The sequence below is a fragment of the Scyliorhinus torazame genome, chromosome 13, assembly GCF_047496885.1.
Source record: "Scyliorhinus torazame isolate Kashiwa2021f chromosome 13, sScyTor2.1, whole genome shotgun sequence".
Lineage (NCBI taxonomy): Eukaryota > Metazoa > Chordata > Chondrichthyes > Carcharhiniformes > Scyliorhinidae > Scyliorhinus > Scyliorhinus torazame.
The window spans coordinates 227561813-227580577 of NC_092719.1; the positions used below are offsets into that span (position 1 = coordinate 227561813).

The following is an 18765-nucleotide window of genomic DNA, read 5'->3' on the forward strand; positions in this document are numbered from 1 at the left end:
GAGGGGTGTTCTGGGCCAGGGTTTAGAAAACTCCAAAGTATATCATCGAGTTCACCTCAGCTGTTAATTGATTTTGGTTACGAGGAGCACAAGGATCTGCCTTTCAGGGGTTATTCACAGAGGCCTTCAGCACTTTTAATCACAAACAAAGTTTATTCTACAAATTTAGTTAACATTTTTATAAACACATACAGTAAGCATTTTTATTAACTACCAACATAAATACCCCGCACAGCTACAGTACTCTATATATAACCCTTAATAATATGCTGTTCTAATTTAATATAAATATCCCATAAACCAGAAACCCCTTTCCAAGGTGTGGCCCAGCACACGGCACTCAGACCTGGTCTGGACGCTCTTGTGTCCTTTCCAAAACAGCAGCTTTGAATTCCTTCCAGCCAACAGTTATTTCTTTTAAAGTTATCAAGCAGACTGGAAACAGCTTTTAAAATGCAGACAGAGAAAAAACCTCCTTGCAACCTGTGCAGAACAAAACGAGTTCAAACTCAAAGCGTAAGTAAAACTCAGAGCCACAGCCCAGCTTCACCCGCGCAATTACATCACTGAAGCCATGTGATAAGACAAAAACATTTCTTAAAGGGACACTCGCATGACAGGGGGAGAAACCCATGCAAACACGGGGAGGAAGTGCAAACTCCACACGGGCAGTGACCCAGAGCCGGGATCGAACCTGGGACCTCGGCGCCATGAGGCAGCAGTGCTAACCCACTGCACCACTGTGCTGCCTTTCCTTGTAAATTGCTCCAGTTTAATAACATCATTCCTATAGCAAAGCAACCAAAACTGAACACAATACTCCAGGTGCGGCCTCACCAACGTCGTACATTTGCAACATAACTTCCCAACATCTATACTCAATGCCCTGACTGATGAAGGCCAGCTTGCCAAAAGCCTTCTTCACTGCCCTATCTACCTGTTACTCCACCTTTAGAGAACCGTGCACCTGAACTCCAGGGTCCCTCTGGTCCACGATACTCCCTAAGGTCCTACCATTCACTGTGAAAGTCCGACCTTGATTTGACTTTTCAAAATGCAACACCTCACACTTATCTGTATTGAACTCCATTTGTCATTTCTCGGCCCACTTCCCCAGCTGATCAAAATCCTGCTGCAATTTTTGATAACCTTCCTCACTATCTACAATACCATCTATTTTAGTGTCATCTGCAAACTTACTGATCATGCCTTGTACATTCTCATCCAAATCGTTGATGCAGATAACAAACCGCAGTGGGCCCAGCACTGACCCCTGAGGCACACCACTAGTCACAGGCCTCCAGTCCGACAAGCATCCTTCCACCATTACCCTCTGCTTCCGGCCACCAAGCCAATTGTTTTTGCAATTTGCCAGCTCTCCCTGAATTCCATGTGAACTAACCTTCCAGAGCAGCCTACCATGTGTAACTTTATGAAAGGCCTTACTGACGTCCATATAGACTACGTCTACCGCCCTGCCCTCATCAACCTTCCTGGTCACTTCATCAAAGAGCTCTAACAAATTTGTAAGGCATGATCTCCCATGCACAAAGCCACGCTGACTACTCCTAATCAAACCCTGTCCTTCCAAATGCCTGTATATCTTATCCCTCAGAATCCTCTCCAGTAACTTACACACTGCAGATGTGAGGCTTACCGCTCTGTAATTCTCAGGTTTTTCTTTGTAGCCCTTCTTAAATAAGGGCACAACATTTGCTACCCTCCAGTCTTCTGGTACCTCACCCGTGGCTAACGAAGATGCAAATATCTCATCCAGGGCTCCCACAATTTTTCTCTAGCCTCACGCAGTGTTTTTGGATATACCTGGTCTGGGCCAGGAGATTTATCCACCTCCATACATTATAATATGTCCATCACGTCCTCTACTGTAATGCAAACCGTTCCCAATATATCGCCACTAACCTTCCCAGGTTCCCAAGTCTTCATGTCTTTCTCCACGGTAAACACGGAGGAGGAATATTCATTGAGAACTTCACCCATCTCCTGCGATTCCACACATTTTTAATTTTTTAAAATATAAATTTAGAGTACCCAATTCATTTTTTCCAATTAAGGGACAATTTAGCGTGGCCAATCCACCTACCCTGCACATCTTTGGGTTGTGGGGGTGAAACCCACGCAAACACAGGGAGAATGTGCAAACTCCACATGGACAGTGACCCAGAGCCGGGATCAAACCTAGGACCTCGGTGGTGTGAGGCAGTAGTGCTAACCACTGCGCCCCGTGCTGCCCACAGTTCCACACATATATGTGTACTTTGGTCCTTGGGGGTCCTATTCTCTCTCTAGTTCTTCTTTTCCTTTAAGGAAAAAGGACCTCACAGCGCCGAGGTCCCAGGTTCGATCCCGGCTCTGGGTCACGGTCCATGTGGAGTTTGCACATTCTCCCCATGTTTGCGTGGGTTTCGCCTCTACAACCCAAAAGATGTGCAGGGTAGGTGAATTGGCCACACTAAACTGCCCCATAATTGGAAAAATGAATTGGGTACTCTAAATTTATATTAAAAAATATATATAGATTTTCTCGGCCAAAGCTACCTCTTGCCCTCTTTTTGCCTCCTAATTCCCTTCTTGAGTATACTCCTGTGTCCCCTGTACCCCTTCCAGGGGAATCCCTGGATTCCAGCTGCTCGTACCTGAGCCACGCCTCCTCCTTTTTCCTGGCCAAAACCTCAATATGTTTTGTCACCTAGGGTTCCCTCCTCCTGCCAGCCTTGCCCTTCACCCCAACAGGAACATATAGACCCTGAACTCCAGCTATTTCATTTTTAAAGGCCTCCCACTTGCCGGAGGTCCCTTTGCCCTCAAACACGCTCCTCCAATCAATCCTTGCAAGCTCCTGTCTAATTCCATCAAAATTCACCTTGCCCCAATTTAGAACTTGTACCTGTGGACCAGTTTTGTTCCTTTCCAAAACTATTAAAAAATTAATAGAACTACGGTCACTGGTACCAGAAGTGGTTCCCCACTGTAACCTCAGTCACTTGCCCTGCCCTATTTCCCAAGAGTAGGTCAAGTTTTGCATTTCCCAAATAGGACCCTCCACATACTGCCTGAGGAAACTTTTCTGAACACACTTAACAAATTCCACCCTATCAAAGCCCTTAACACGACGGCAGTCCCAGTCTATGTTAGGAAAATTAAAATCCCCGACTATGGCAACCCTGTTACTCCTGCAGGTCTCCCCAATCTTCCTGCATATTTGTTCTTCTAATTCCCGTTGACTATTTGGGGGCCTATAGTTCAACCCCAATAAGGTCACCATCCCTTCTTATTTCTTAGTTCCACCCACAAAGCCTCGCTGGATGATCCCTCGGTTATTTCATCTCTGGCTACTGCCGTGATGCTCCCCTTAATCAAAAATGCAACTGCCCTTCCTCTCTTTCCTCCACCTCTGTCCCATCTAAAGTACATGTACCCTGGAACATTAACCTGCCAGTCCTGTCCCTCCCTTAACCATGTTTCAGTTATGGCTATAATATCCCAGTCCCAGGTACCTATCCATGCCCTGAGTTCATCAGCCTTACCTGTCAGTCCTCTTGCATTGAAATAGATGCAATTTAATCCGATAGGTTTTCCTCGCTCCCTGCCGTGCCCCTGCCTATCATGTCTATCCAGCTCCCTGTCTTGGCCCTGCCTGCCGTGTCTATCCAGCTCCCTGTCTTGGCCCTGCCTGCCGTGTCTATCCAGCTCCCTGTCTTGGCCCTGCCTGCCGTGTCTATCCAGCTCCCTGTCTTGGCCCTGCCTGCCGTGTCTATCCAGCTCCCTGCCGTGCCCCTGCCTATCGTGTCTATCCAGCTCCCTGCCGTGCCCCTGCCTGCCGTGTCTATCCAGCTCCCTGTCTTGGCCCTGCCTGCCGTGTCTATCCAGCTCCCTGTCTTGGCCCTGCCTGCCGTGTCTATCCAGCTCCCTGTCTTGGCCCTGCCTGCCGTGTCTATCCAGCTCCCTGTCTTGGCCCTGCCTGCCGTGTCTATCCAGCTCCCTGTCTTGGCCCTGCCTGCCGTGTCTATCCAGCTCCCTGTCTTGGCCCTGCCTGCCGTGTCTATCCAGCTTGCCTTTGCTGAGCACTGCATCTCCTTTCAGCCCCTCATTTGCTTCCCTGCTGCTGAGGACCCCCCCCCCCACCCCCCTGCCAATCTAGTTCAAACCCTCTCCTTTAGCACTAGCAAATCTTCCCCCAGGATATTGGTCACCCCCCCCCCCCCCCTCAGATACAACCCGTCCCTCTTAAACAGCTCACCTCTGCCCCAGAAAAAATCTCAATGATCTAAGAATCTGACTCTCTGCCCCCTGCACCGATTCTTTAGCCGCACATTCATCTGCCATATTCTACTGTTCTTACCCTCAGTAGCACGTGGCACTGGAAGTAATCCAGAGATTACCACCCTCGAGGTCCTGCTGCTTAACCTTTTTCTTCGCTCTCTATAATCACTCCTCAGGACCTCACCCCTATTTCTATTTACGTCATTTGTGCCAACGTGCACAACAACTTGTGGCTGCTCCCCCTCCCCCTTGAGAATGTTCTGCAGTCACTCCTAGATATCCTTTACCCTGGCACCCGGGAGGCAACACACCATCCCAGACTCCCGTTTGTGGCCGTTTGTTAGAAATAAACAGTAATTGTGTTTCTATTTACAAACCTGGTGACTGTGATTATTGGGCAGCCAGGGGCCAAAGGCTTCAGGTATTTTATTTATTTATCTATTAATTAATTAATTTAAAGTGCCCAATTCTTTTTTTTTACAATGAAGGGGCAATTTAGTGTGGCCAATCCACCTACCCTGCACATCTTGGATTGTGGGCGTGAGACCCACGCAAACATGGGGAGAACGTGCAAACTCCACACGGACAGTAACTCGGGGCCGAGATTGAACCTGGGACCTCAGCGCCGTGAGGCAGCAGTGCTAACCACTCCGCCACCGTGCTGCCCTTTTCGAGAATTTTTATAAGAATCATTAGGTAATTCACTTGTGTTGTGATTCCGGGGCGAGTGGGGCTCGAATTGACTGCGTACTTGCCTAGGGTGTTGCAACATAATTTGTGGTCTGGTCTGGGATCTTTGGAATGGTCGACGTTGGATTTGGGCTACAGTGTAGATTAACAGAGACACCAGGGGCTGGATTCTCTGATCCCGACACCAAAATCGTGTCTGGCGACAGGGCGGAGAATCCACAATGATGCTGAAATCTGGGGCGGTGCCGCCCCCACGATGCCCCGCCCCTGCGATGCCCCGCCCCCGCGATACTCCACCCCGCGATGCTCCGCCCCCTGAAAAGCAGCATACTCCAGGAGTACGCCACACGCCATGTGCACGGCCTCCGTACCTGAGGCCCGCCGCTGCAGACCACCGGCGTCTGCATGCGCGGCCACAAACCCAGCAATTCTCCGGGCCATATTGGCAGCTGGATCTGGGAGCTCTACACTGCCTGACTGCTACCTCCCCCCCCCCCCCCCACCGGAACGCAGAATCAGGAGCTGATTTTTCCATTGTGAAACGCCACCGTTCTCACGCCAGCGAGGGAACGTAGTCTCCAGAACGGAGAATCCAGCCCCAGGTTTGTGGTGATTGAACAGAAAGGCTCTGGTAGCTGCTGAGATGTTTCTCCAGGACTCTGGATTATTTAAAAGAGCTTCGCAAAGACATGCTCGTCGAATTGGTAGGCAAATTAGAAATAGAAGGTGCAGTTAATTGAAGCAATTTCTCAACATTTAGATTTGAAAGAGATGCAGGAACCACAGCCTGGGTCATGGCAACACTCAATAGAATTGTTCTAAATCCAGTTACAAATAAAACAATTGGAGTGCAGCAAAAACAGAACAAAATGGAGCTGAGGCAAAAAGAGTAAAAGAAGTGGAGATGGAGATGAGGTTGGAATTAAAGAGAGTGAGGAAGATTTCTTATGGTCTTGTGGATACAGTGCCCCCAGAGCATTGGGTAAAGGCCCCAGTGTCCCCCAGAGCCCAGGGTAAAGGCCCCAGTGTCCCAGAGCACAGGGTAAAGGGCACAGTGTCCCAGAGCACAGGGTAAAGGTCACAGTGCCCCCAGAGCATTGGGTAAAGGCCCCAGCGTCCCCCAGAGCTCAGGGTATAGGCCCCAGTGCTCCAGAGCACAGGGTAAAGGCCCCAGTGCCCCAGAGCCCAGGGTAAAGGCCGCAGTGCTGCAGAGCACAGGGTAAAGGCCCCAGTTGTCCAGAGCACAGGGTAAAGGGCACAGTGTCCCAGAGCCCAGGGTAAAGGCCCCAGTGCTCCAGAGCACAGGGTAAAGGCCCCAGTTTTCCAGAGCACAGGGTATAGGGCACAGTGTCCCAGAGCACAGGGTAAAGGTCACAGTGTCCCAGAGCACAGGGTAAAGGACACAGTGTCCCAGAGCCCAGGGTAAAGGTCACAGTGTCCCAGAGCACAGGGTAAAGGCCCCAGTGCCCCAGAGCACATGGTAAAGGTCACAGTGCCCCCAGAGCACAGGGTAAAGGACACAGTGTCCCAGAGCACAGAGTAAAGGCCCCAGTGCTGCAGAGCCCAGGGTAAAGGCCGCAGTGCTGCAGAGCACAGGGTAAAGGGCACAGTGTCCCAGAGCCCAGGGTAAAGGCCCCAGTGCCCCAGAGCACAGGGTAAAGGTCACAGTGCCCCCAGAGCACAGGGTAAAGGACACAGTGTCCCAGAGCACAGGGTAAAGGCCCCAGTGCTGCAGAGCTCAGGGTAAAGGCCCCAGTGCTCCAGAGCACAGGGTAAAGGCCCCAGTGTCCCAGAGCCCAGGGTAAAGGCCCCAGTGCTCCAGAGCACAGGGTAAAGGCCCCAGTTTTCCAGAGCACAGGGTATAGGGCACAGTGTCCCAGAGCACAGGGTAAAGGTCACAGTGCCCCCAGAGCACAGGGTAAAGGTCACAGTGTCCCAGAGCACAGGGTAAAGGTCACAGTGCCCCAGAGCACAGGGTAAAGGTCACAGTGCCCCCAGAGCACAGGGTAAAGGTCACAGTGCCCCCAGAGCACAGGGTAAAGGTCACAGTGTCCCAGGGCCCAGGATAAAGGTCACAGTGTCCCAGGGCTCATGGTAAAGGACACAGTGCCCCCAGAGTCCAGGGTAAAGGTCACAGTGTCCCAGAGTAAAGGCCCCAGTGCCCCAGAGCACAGGGTAAAGGTCACAGTGCCCCAGAGCACAGGGTAAAGGTCACAGTGCCCCCAGAGCACAGGGTAAAGGTCACAGTGTCCCAGGGCCCAGGGTAAAGGGCACAGTGCCCCAGAGCACAGGGTAAAGGTCACAGTGCCCCCAGAGCACAGGGTAAAGGTCAAAGTGTCCCAGGGCCCAGGGTAAAGGGCACAGTGCCCCAGAGCCCAGGGTAAAGGTCACAGTGCCCCAGAGCACAGGGTAAAGGTCACAGTGCCCCCCGAGCACAGGGTAAAGGTCACAGTGTCCCAGGGCCCAGGGTAAAGGGCACAGTGCCCCAGAGCCGAGGGTAAAGGTCACAGTGCCCCAGGGCCCAGGGTAAAGGTCACAGTGCCCCAGAACCCAGGGTAAAGGACACAGTGCCCCAGAGCCCACGGTAAAGGGCAAAGTGTCCCAGAGCCCAGTGTAAAGGTCACAGTGTCCCAGAGCACAGGGTAAAGGACACAGTGTCCCAGAGCACAGGGTAAAGGTCACAGTGCCCCCAACCCCAGAGTAAAGAGCACAGTGTCCCAGAGCCCAGGGTAAAGGTCACAGTGCCCCAGAGCCCAGAGTAAAGGACATAGTGTCCCAGAGCACAGGGTAAAGGATGCATTGCCCCCAGAGCACCAGGTTTACAGGAATGGTTCCAGTGATGAGAAGCCTCAGTTCTGAGGATAGATTGGAGAGGTTGGGACTGTTCTCCTTGCAGGGAAGAAGACTGAGGAGATTTGATGGCGATGCTCAAAATCATGATGCGTGGAACGAGGAAATCGGGAGAAAGTATTTCCACTTTTAAAAGGCACAAGAACGAGAGGGAAGTGCTTGGACGTGTGCTGGAGGTAAGTCCATCGAGGTATTCCAAAGGGCATTAGACGATTATTTGAAAAGAAACAATGTTCAGGATCACGGGGAAAGGCCGGGGAAGGGCGCTAAGTCAAGATGCCCGCTTGGAGAGCTGGTACAGACACGAGGGGCCGAATGGCCTCCTTCTGCTCCCTAACAATTCGGTGACTCTGCGGTAACGGGTACGGTGAAGATCGATCATAGGATGCTTGAATTTCAAATTCTATTTGAGGATGAGAAGGTGGAGTCCCACACTAGCGCTCTGGAATTAAACAAAGGTAATTACATCAGCATGAGGATGGATTTGGCCCTCGTGCGCTGGGCGGGAAGGTTGGGTGCTGAACAGTGGCAGTTGTTTAAGGAGATAGTCAATTCCTCACAACTGAAATATAGCCCAGAGAGAAGAACGATGGTAAGGGGGGGATGCTATCTGCGGGTAAACAAGGAGGTTGAAGATAATAATAATCTTTATTGTCACAAGTGGGCTTACATTAACACTGCAATGAGGTTACTGTGAAAAGCCCCTAGTTGCCACATTCCGGCGCCTGTTCGGGTACACTGAGGGAGAATTCAGAATGTCCAAATTACCTAACAGCACATCTTTCGGGACTTGTGGGAGGAAACCGGAGCACCCGGAGGAAACCCACGCAGACACGGGGAGAACGTGCAGACTCCACACAGACAGTGACCCAAGCCGGGAATCGAATCTGGGACCCTGGAGCTGTGAGGCAGCAGTGCTAACCACTGTGCTACCCTGCCGCTCATGACCTCTGACTTCTGGATTAACCTGTGCCCCCAAAACAATAACCTCTGGTTAACTCGTCAAATTACATTAGCACTGGATCCTCGCTGTCTTCAGGGGATGTCCCGGAGGACTGGAGAATAGCCAATGTTGTTCCTCTGTTTAAGAAGGGTGGCAGGGATAATCCCGGGAACTACAGGCCGGTGAGCCTTACTTCAGTGGTAGGGAAATTACTGGAGAGAATTCTTCGAGACAGGATCTACTCCCATTTGGAAGCAAATGGACGTATTAGTGAGAGGCAGCACGGTTTTGTGAAGGGGAGGTCGTGTCTCACTAACTTGATAGAGTTTTTCGAGGAGGTCACTAAGATGATTGATGCAGGTAGGGCAGTAGATGTTGTCTATATGGACTTCAGTAAGGCCTTTGACAAGGTCCCTCATGGTAGACTAGTACAAAAGGTGAAGTCACACGGGATCAGGGGTGAACTGGCAAGGTGGATACAGAACTGGCTAGGCCATAGAAGGCAGAGGGTAGCAATGGAGGGATGCTTTTCTAATTGGAGGGCTGTGACCAGTGGTGTTCCACAGGGATCAGTGCTGGGACCTTTGCTCTTTGTAGTATATATAAATGATTTGGAGGAAAATGTAACTGGTCTGATTAGTAAGTTTGCAGACGACACAAAGGTTGGTGGAATTGCGGATAGCGATGAGGACTGTCTGAGGATACAGCAGGATTTAGATTGTCTGGAGACTTGGGCGGAGAGATGGCAGATGGAGTTTAACCTGGACAAATGTGAGGTAATGCATTTTGGAAGGGCTAATGCAGGTAGGGAATATACAGTGAATGGTAGAACCCTCAAGAGTATTGAAAGTCAAAGAGATCTAGGAGTACAGGTCCACAGATCACTGAAAGGGGCTACACAGGTGGAGAAGGTAGTCAAGAAGGCATACGGCATGCTTGCCTTCATTGGCCGGGGCATTGAGTATAAGAATTGGCAAGTCATGTTGCAGCTGTATAGAACCTTAGTTAGGCCACACTTGGAGTATAGTGTTCAATTCTGGTCGCCACACTACCAGAAGGATGTGGAGGCTTTAGAGAGGGTGCAGAAGAGATTTACCAGAATGTTGCCTGGTATGGAGGGCATAAGCTATGAGGAGCGATTGAATAAACTCGGTTTGTTCTCACTGGAACGAAGGAGGTTGAGGGGCGACCTGATAGAGGTATACAAAATTATGAGGGGCATAGACAGAGTGGATAGTCAGAGGCTTTTCCCCAGGGTAGAGGGGTCAATTACTAGGGGGCATAGGTTTAAGGTGAGAGGGGCAAAGTTTAGAGTAGATGTACGAGGCAAGTTTTTTACGCAGAGGGTAGTGGGTGCCTGGAACTCACTACCGGAGGAGGTAGTGGAGGCAGGGACGATAGGGACATTTAAGGGGCATCTTGACAAATATATGAATAGGATGGGAATAGAAGGATACGGACCCAGGAAGTGTAGAAGATTGTAGTTTAGTCGGGCAGTATGGTCGGCACGGGCTTGGAGGGCCGAAGGGCCTGTTCCTGTGCTGTACATTTCTTTGTTCTTTGTTCTTTGTTCACTGATGAAGGTATTGCTAATCACTGTGTTACCGTGAAACTAAGATATCTTTATGTTGCAAAGGCCAGCGGCTGGCTGGAAGATTGGGAAACTTCTAAAATCAACAAAAGGTTACTAAAAAAGCAATAAAAGCAGCAAAGGTAAATTAGGAAAGACTAGCACAAAATATCAAAAAAAATAGCAGAAGCTTCTCTAAATATAGAACGGAAGAGAGGAGCTGAAGTGAATGTTGTGTCTTGGAAGATGAAACCTCAGAGTTGGGGAACACAGAAATGGCGGCGATACTACATCAATATTTTGCTTCAGGTTACACTGTGGAGCACACGGGCATCATCCCAATAATAACAGGCAGTGCGGAGGTTGTAGAAAAGGAGGATCTTAAAACAATCATCATCAAATAGGCAAAGACTACTGAGCAAATTATTGGGACTGAGGGCAGACAAGTCCCCCAGGGCCCGATGGCCGACATCCTAGGGTGTTAAAGGAAGCGGCAGCGGAGATAGTGGATCCATTGGTTATAATATTCCAAAATTCCCTGGACACGGGAAAGGTTCAGTGAATTGGAAAAAGGCTAATATAATGCCCCTGTTCAAAAAAGGAGAGAGGAAGAAAGTATGAAAGTATAGACAAGTTAGTTTAATGTCTGTCGTTGTGAAATTGCTGGAATTTATTATTACGGAAGTAGTAACAGGACATTTGGGAATTCAAAATACAATCCATGTGAGTCATGGGGAATGATTCACTATGTGTGATTTGGAAGAGTTTGTTTCTCGTTGGGTGTTTGGCTGAGGTCCAGACCTGGATTCACCCACACTTAGTCATTGTTTGGAGTTGGGGAGTTTCTCACTGGTCAATCTCACATGGCAGTGGGCAACTAACCTCACCGGCCCTGGACAGACCGGGGCGCCATGTTCAAAGGGTGCCTCGATCTCAAAGTGAGATTGAGGCCCCACACCCCCCCATCCAAGGACAATTCGATCCCTGCAGGCATGGGCAACTCCCCCAGCACGGTAGCATTGTGGAGAGCACAATTGCTTCACAGCTCCAGGGTCCCAGGTTCGCTTCCGGCTTGGGTCACTGTCTGTGCGGAGTCTGCACATCCTCCCCGTGTCTGCGTGGGTTTCCTCCGGGTGCTCCGGTTTCCTCCCACAGTCCAAAGATGTGCGGGTTAGGTGGATTGGCCATGATAAATTGCCCTTAGTGTCCAAAATTGCCCTTAGTGTTGGGTGGGGTTACTGGGTTATGGGGATAGAGTGGAGGTGTTGACCTTGGGTAGAGTGCTCTTTCCAAGTGCCGGTGCAGACTCGATGGGCTGAATGGCCTCCTTCTGCACTGTAAATTCTATGAACTCCCTGCCCCTGAGGGCAACCTCCCATCATCACTGAACGTTATTGTGCGCCCTCGCCCAACCATCCAGAAATGAGGGAGACCCTGTCCCACACCCATCCATCCTTGTTGGCATCGGCGCATTATCCCCCTCCCCCCAAAGTGAGCATACCCCATTATGTGGCCATTGGGGGATCTCCACCTTTAGGACTTGCCCCCCATCAGGACCCCTTCTTCACTCCTCATGATGCCCCTTCATGCCCCCCCTTACACCCCATTTTTCATGGGCATGGCCTCCTTTGGGCCCATGAGCAGTGCCAACCGGAATCCCGGGCACTGCCAATCCAGCTGTCCACTAGACACTGTCCTGTCCCCGACCATCATGGGGTGGGGGGGGGGGCAACGGCCTCAGAGACCCCGGGCGTGGCCATAACGCCTGGTCTATGATTGTGGATTGGCTGGGTGAGGCCTCACCGTCGAGGCCAGTGGGCCTGGGAGCCGGGAGAATGCGGCCTCAACCTGGCCGGGCATCCTCAGAGCCTATTGGCTTATTGAAATTTGATTATCTGGACCACGCCCAGTAAAGGTGTAATCCAGATCACGCCCAGGTCGAGTGACTCCAACCGGTGCCCAGAACAAAGCCCATTTTGGGCCTGGCGTGCGATGTTCCCGCGTGCCACACCCAAGGCGGTATGAAAATCGCGGCCATGGTTTTATGAAGGATAAATCACGCTTGACTAAATTACTAGAGTTCTTCGAAGATGTAATGAGCAAAGTGGATAATGGAGATCCTGTAGATGTAGTTTATCTGGACGGAAGGTTAATTCACAAGAGAAGATCCCACGGGGTTGGGGTAATTTATTAACTTGGAAAGTGGATTTGCTAATCAACAGAAATCAGAGAGTGAGGATAAATGTGTTTTTTTCTGGGGGGCAAGCAGGGTGTGTAACAGGGGTTATCAAAAAAATATTTTAATTCAAATGTTCAACATTTTAACAACAAATAAACACAACCCCCAATGCCACCCCCCCCCCCCCCCGGCTCTCCCCCCCGCTCCCCCCCCCGCTCCCCCCCCCCGCTCCCCCCTCCCCCGCACCCCCCAACCCCTTGACAGAAACCAGATCCCCAAAGTGTAGATAAACAAACCCCGTTTCTGGTGGAACCCCTTCATCCGCCCTCTGAGAGGGAACTTCACCTTCTCCAAGTACAGGATCTCCATTAGATCCCCCAGCCACAGCGATACATGGGGGAGGGGGTGGGGGTGGGGGGTGGAGGCGAAGCTGACCTCCACCTCAACAATACCCACCAGCGAGGCACGGAGGGCGAAGACTAAAACATCCACCCCCGGTCCCGTCTGCAGCTCGGGCAGCTCTGACACCCCGAATATGACCCCCAGGGGACCCAGCTGCAAAACCATGTGCAGAACCTCTGACCTGGTGCTGAAAAACCACCCCCAAAATTTCCCCTACTTCGGGCAGGACCAGGACAATTGAACATGATTGGCTGGGCCGCTCCCACACCATTTGCACCCCCTCAAATAACCGGCTCATCCTTGCCTTCGTTAAGTGTGCCCCGTATACCACTTTTGATTTAATCAACCCCAGCCTCGCGCCCGAGATTGAGGCATTAACCCTTCGCAGCACCTCGCACCATAATCCCTCCTCCAAAACCATCCCCAACTCCTCCTCCCACTTGGCCTTAATCCGGGTCTGTCAACAACCCCACACCCAGCCTCCACGCTGGACTCTTGGCCGGACTCTTCTCCAAGACCACATGCTCCCAGTGCGGAGCGTGGTCCGATATCACGATCACCGAATACTCAGCCTTCTTTTCCAGCTAGCAGCGTCTTCCCCACCACGATAAAGTCAATCTTCGAGCGCACCTTATGCATCGTTGAAAAAAACACATACTCTTTATTCTGATCAATGAGGTGGAGGTGGGGGGGCTGAAAAACCTCCACGGTCCACCCCTCCCATCTCCTTCACGCCAACACATTTTCACCCCCCCTTGCCCCCTCCCCTCGAAGGGGCCAGCGATCGTGGCCAGGACCTGTCCATCTTCGGGTCCAACACTGTACTCCAGCCCCCCCCCCCCCCCCGCCCCCCCCCCCCCCCCAAGTCCAGAATGGCCGCCAGCATTTTCCTCACAAACCCAGTGTCATCGCTGTTTGGGGCCGCCTCCAGACCCTTCAAGTGCGAGACACCCCGCGCTCGCTTCACCGGTCCCCCCAACCCTCCCACATTCCACAACACCATTCTGACTGGATTTTTCTCACCCCCCCTCACCCTCCCTACCCACCATGACCATGCCCAAAAGTCCTGGCAGGCAAGCATGACCCAGCCCCGGCCATGGTCGCCATCGCCCCCCCCATCCCCGCCTTCCCAGAAACCCCCCCCAACCACTTCCTCTTGAAAACCCCTCTCCCAATATCGTCCCCATCCCCCCACCTCCCGTGCCCATCAAGACCTGTCTGTACAGGTTCCAACGACCATGGCCCCTCCCCCCACCTCACCCCCGTTCACCAGCCAACATTGCGTTTGTTAGCGCAATGGCCTCTGCCAGAGCCCCTCCCCCACATCAAGAAAATAAACCTACCCCAAAGTTCCCACCCTCCCCCCAAACTCCCAACACCCTGCGTCCAAACAAACCCCAAAACTCAACAACCACAAATCCCAACCGTCCTCCTCAAACCACTCCAACCCGAACACCTCGTACGCAAAACAGTTACCATAACATCTATAAAGGGAAAGAACAACGTCAAAAAAAAAAACCCGGTCAAAAACTGTCAAAGTCCGACCTCAGTCCAGTCCCAGGCCTTCTGCCTTCACAAACGCCTCAAAGTAGTAGTTCCTGCCATTATGAGTGACCTTTAGCTTCCCCAGGTTGACTACGCGTTGCATTAACACAACGCCACCTTGGCCTGACCGAAGGCCGCCCGTCCTTGCCAGCTCCATTGTCCTGGTGTGTACGTACACCCTTACCGTCCCACTCCACGTCCCGCTTCTGCTTCACCCACCTCAGCACCCTCTCCTTCACCTGAAAACTGTGAAAACAGACGACCAAAGCTCTCGGCAGTTCATTCGTTCTTGGTTTCGGCCGGAGTGACCAGTGGACGCTGTCCAATTCGTATTGGGTGGGGTCCTCCCACTCCTCCATCAACTTCGCCAGCATCTTGGTGAAGTACACTGTAGGCCACCGGCCCTCCACCCCCTCAGGCAAACCCACTACCCTCAAATTCTGCCTTTGTGACCTGTTCTCCAGGTTCTCTACTTTTGCTGTCAGCCCTCTGTTGATCTCCGCCACCTTCCGCAACTCCTCACCCATCGGGATGAACTGGTTGCTTTGCCGCGACAATGCCTCTTCATTCTCTCCTTGTTCCCGCACCGTCAAAGTCTTCACAACTCCTCTCTCATCGGGCAAGAGTCTCACCCACCGACCTCTTAAGCAAGGTCATCATCTCTGCCTGCTGCCTTTCAAAATGTTTGAGAACAGCCGCTCAAACTCCCCGGCCATCACTTCAGCCATCCTTTCCATCGTGATGAGTGCAGCCCCACCCGACGAGCTCTCCCCTGCTCCTTTCCTCCCACTGAATTCCTCACCATGCTCGGCAGCGGACTTTCACTTACTCCCTGTCTCTCTAGGTTCCTGTTCCCGGTTTTTGACATTCTTGAAATGCCTCAGACCTCCCACAACTTCTCACAAAAGAATTTCCCCCAAAACTGGGTGTGGAGAGCCTAGAAAATCAACTCTGGCCACCAATCTGTGACCTCCACCTATACGGTGACCTCGGGTAACTGTCTGTGCGGAGTCTGCACGTTCCCCCCGTGTGTGCGTGGGTTTCCTTCGGGTGCTCCGGTTTCCTCCCACGGTCCAAAGAATTGCAGGTTAGGTGGATTGGCCGTGACCAACCCGTGAGGTTATAGTGATTTGGGTGGGGGGTGGGGTGCTCTTTTGGAGGGTCGGTGCTGTCTCGATGGGCCGAATAGCCCCCGCATTGTAGGGAATCTATGGTTCGGTCCTCGGGTCCCAGCTACTTACAATCTATATTATATACAATCTATATTATTTACAATCTGTATTAATGACTTGGATAATATAATAATCGCTTATTGTCACAAGTCGGCTTCAATGAAGTTACTGTGAAAAGCCCCTAGTCGCTGCATTCCGGCGCCTGTTCGGGGAGGCTGGTACGGAAATTGAACCTGCGTGCTGGGCTTGTTCTGCATTACAAGCCAGCTGTTTAGCCCAGTGTGCTAAGCCAGCCCCTATAGAAACTACAGCCAAATTTGCAGATGACACTAAAATTGGTGGGACAGTAAGTTGCAATGAGGAAATAAGAAATTTAAGAAATGGATACAGATAGGTTAGGTGACTGTGCTGACATTTGGCAGGTAGAGTTTAACGTGGGTAAGTGTGAGGTCATGCATTTTGGTCTGAGGAATAAAAAGGCAACTTATTATCTCAATGGAGAGAAACTTCAGAGTGCTTCAGTGCAGAGGGACCTGGGCGTCCTTGTGCATGAATCGCAGAAAGTTAGTTTGCAGTTGTAGCAGGAAATAAGGAAGGCAAATGGAATTTTGATATCCATTGCTAATGGAATAGAGTATAAAGTAGGGAAGAGGTGTTGCAGCTGTATGGGGCATTGGTGAGACCAACATCTGGAGCACGGAGCACAGTTTTGGTCCCCTTGATTGAGGAAAGATGCAAATGCATTGGAGGTGGTTCAGAGAAGGTTCACTAGATTGATTCCACGGATGAAGGACTTGTCTTATGATGAGAGATTGTGTAGCTTAGGTCTATACTCGTTGGAGTTTAGAAGAATGAGAGTAGATCTAATTGAGGGATACAAGGTGCTAAAGGGAATTGACAGGGCAGACGTAGAGTGGATGTTTCCCCTTGGTGGACAAGAGGCCATAGTTTTAGTCTAAAGAGTTGCAGATTTAAAACAGAAATGAGGAGGAATTACATCATCTAAAGGGTGGTGAATCTGTGAAATTCTGTATCCCAGAGTGCATTGGACGGCAGAACACTAAACACATTTAAGGAGGAGACAGATTGTTTTTTAATTAGCGGGATGAAGGATGGGGAGCGGGCTGGAAGGTAGAGATGAGATGAGCCATGATTTTACTAAATGGTGGACAGGGTTTGAGGGGCAGAATTGTCTCCTCCTGCTCCTTGTTCACAGGGTGAAGGATACGATGTATCCCTTCCCATGTTCTGCTATATCATTTCCACTCTCTTTGCCTTCTGTTCCATGATATCTTTGCCATTGTGTCTTTGCATCCTCTAATCTATCCCTGACACTCTCTTCTGCTCCAGATGCCCTTCCCCCTCTTTCAACAGTAACAATCCATCACATTTCACCCTCTCTTTAGCTTTGAAGATAAGTCAATGGACTCAAAGTTTCCCTCTCCACAGATGCTGCCAGATCAGTTGAGTTTATCCAGCATATTCTGTTTCTATTTTATATTTCCTTCGTCCACAGTATTTAACTTTTATCAGAAGTGAGGAGTTTTGCTGATGACTCCTCAGATACTGAAGCAGTCCCTGTCTAAATGCAGCAAGACCCGGACAATATCCAGGCTCGGGGCTGACAAGTGGCAAGTTGCATTCACACCACACAAGTGCCAGGCAATGACCATCTCCGACAAGAGAGAATCTAACCACTGACCCCTGACACTCAACGGCATTACCATCGCTGAATCCCCCACAATCAACATCCTGGGGGTTACCATAGATCAGAAACTGGACTGGACCCAGCCACATTAATACTGTGGCCACCAGGGCAGGTCAAAGGCTAGGATTCCTACAGCGAGCAACGCACCCCCTGACCCCCCCAAAGCCTGTCCACCATCTACAAGGCACAAGTCAGGAGTGTGATGGAATACTCTCCACTTGCCTGGGTGAGCGCAGCTCCAACAACACTCAAGAAGCTCAACACCACCCAGGACAAAGCAGCCCCGCTTGATTGCTCCCCCTTCCACAAACAGTCAATCCCTCCACCACCGACGAACAGTGGCAGCCGTGTGTACCATCTACAAGATGCACTGCAGTAACTCACCAAGATTCCTTAGACAGCACCTTCCAAACCCATGACCACTACCATCTAGAAGGACAAGAGCAGCAGATACCTGGGAACCCCACCACCTGGAGGTTCCCCTCCAAATCACTCACCTCCCTGACTTGGAAATATATCGTCGTTGCTTCACTGTCACTGGGACAACATCCTATAACTCCCTCCCTAACAGCACAGTGGATGTACCTACACCACACGGACTGCAGCGGTTCAAGAAGGCAGCTCACCCCCACCTTCTGAAGGGCATGGGCAATAAATGCTGGGCTAGCCAGCGACGCCCAGATTCCATGAAAACATTTAAAAATCCTCATCCATTCCCTATGTCCTGTTTCCTTTAATCTCGCCGTCTCAGCCATGAATACACACAAATCTCAATCCACTTTAAAAATCCTACTCACTACTGATGCACTGGCTCATCTAGTGAAATCCTAAAATGCCAACAAAGAAAGCTGCAGTGGTTATGAGGGTGGGTGAATGGAGTGGAGAGGATTCCTACCTGACAACTGCCCTCAGTCCAGAGTTTGCAGAGTCTGTCAGCACCACTGGGACTTTGAATTTCACTTCAGATTCAGTCTCAGCTCCAAGTCAATCCATTTCCTTGTGCGTCAGTTCAGTTTCCTGCTGAGGATGGGTGGACTGCTGATTATTCTTGACTTGCTGATTACAATCAACCCACCCAAAAACCGTAGCATTGCAAAAAGGTTTTGAATAATCGAGAAGTTAAACAGGAGGTATTGCTAAAGCAAGCAGTAACACCCATGCCCTCCCTCCTCGTTCACACTGCTCCCGTGGGAGGGGTTGATCCGATATGGAAGCAAAATTCTGAAAGAAAACTCTGATGTACCCAGATACTGAGAAATAGAGACTTCAGCTCACCCCCATCTCCCTCACACTACCCTGGCTGCCCCCCCTCCCGCCCCCAAACACCTCCCAGAAAACCCCATCTCACATTCTCCACTTCATCACCATCATGCTGGCCATCACCCCTTCTTTATCCAATAGCATTAACCACTGGACTGACAC

At 50.9% G+C, this 18765-nt stretch overlaps 1 protein-coding gene across 1 annotated transcript in view; it reads right to left on the reverse strand.

The window, feature by feature from the left end:
- The window catches only part of LOC140388656 (hyaluronidase-2-like), a 78488-nt gene extending 60126 nt beyond the window's left edge, over positions 1 to 18362 (reverse strand). Inside the window, exon 1 of the mRNA XM_072473134.1 lies at positions 18239 to 18362. The gene's annotated coding sequence lies outside the window, so the exon portion shown is untranslated. The remainder of the gene's footprint in view (positions 1 to 18238) is intronic.
- Between the last annotated feature and the right edge of the window lie 403 nt (positions 18363 to 18765).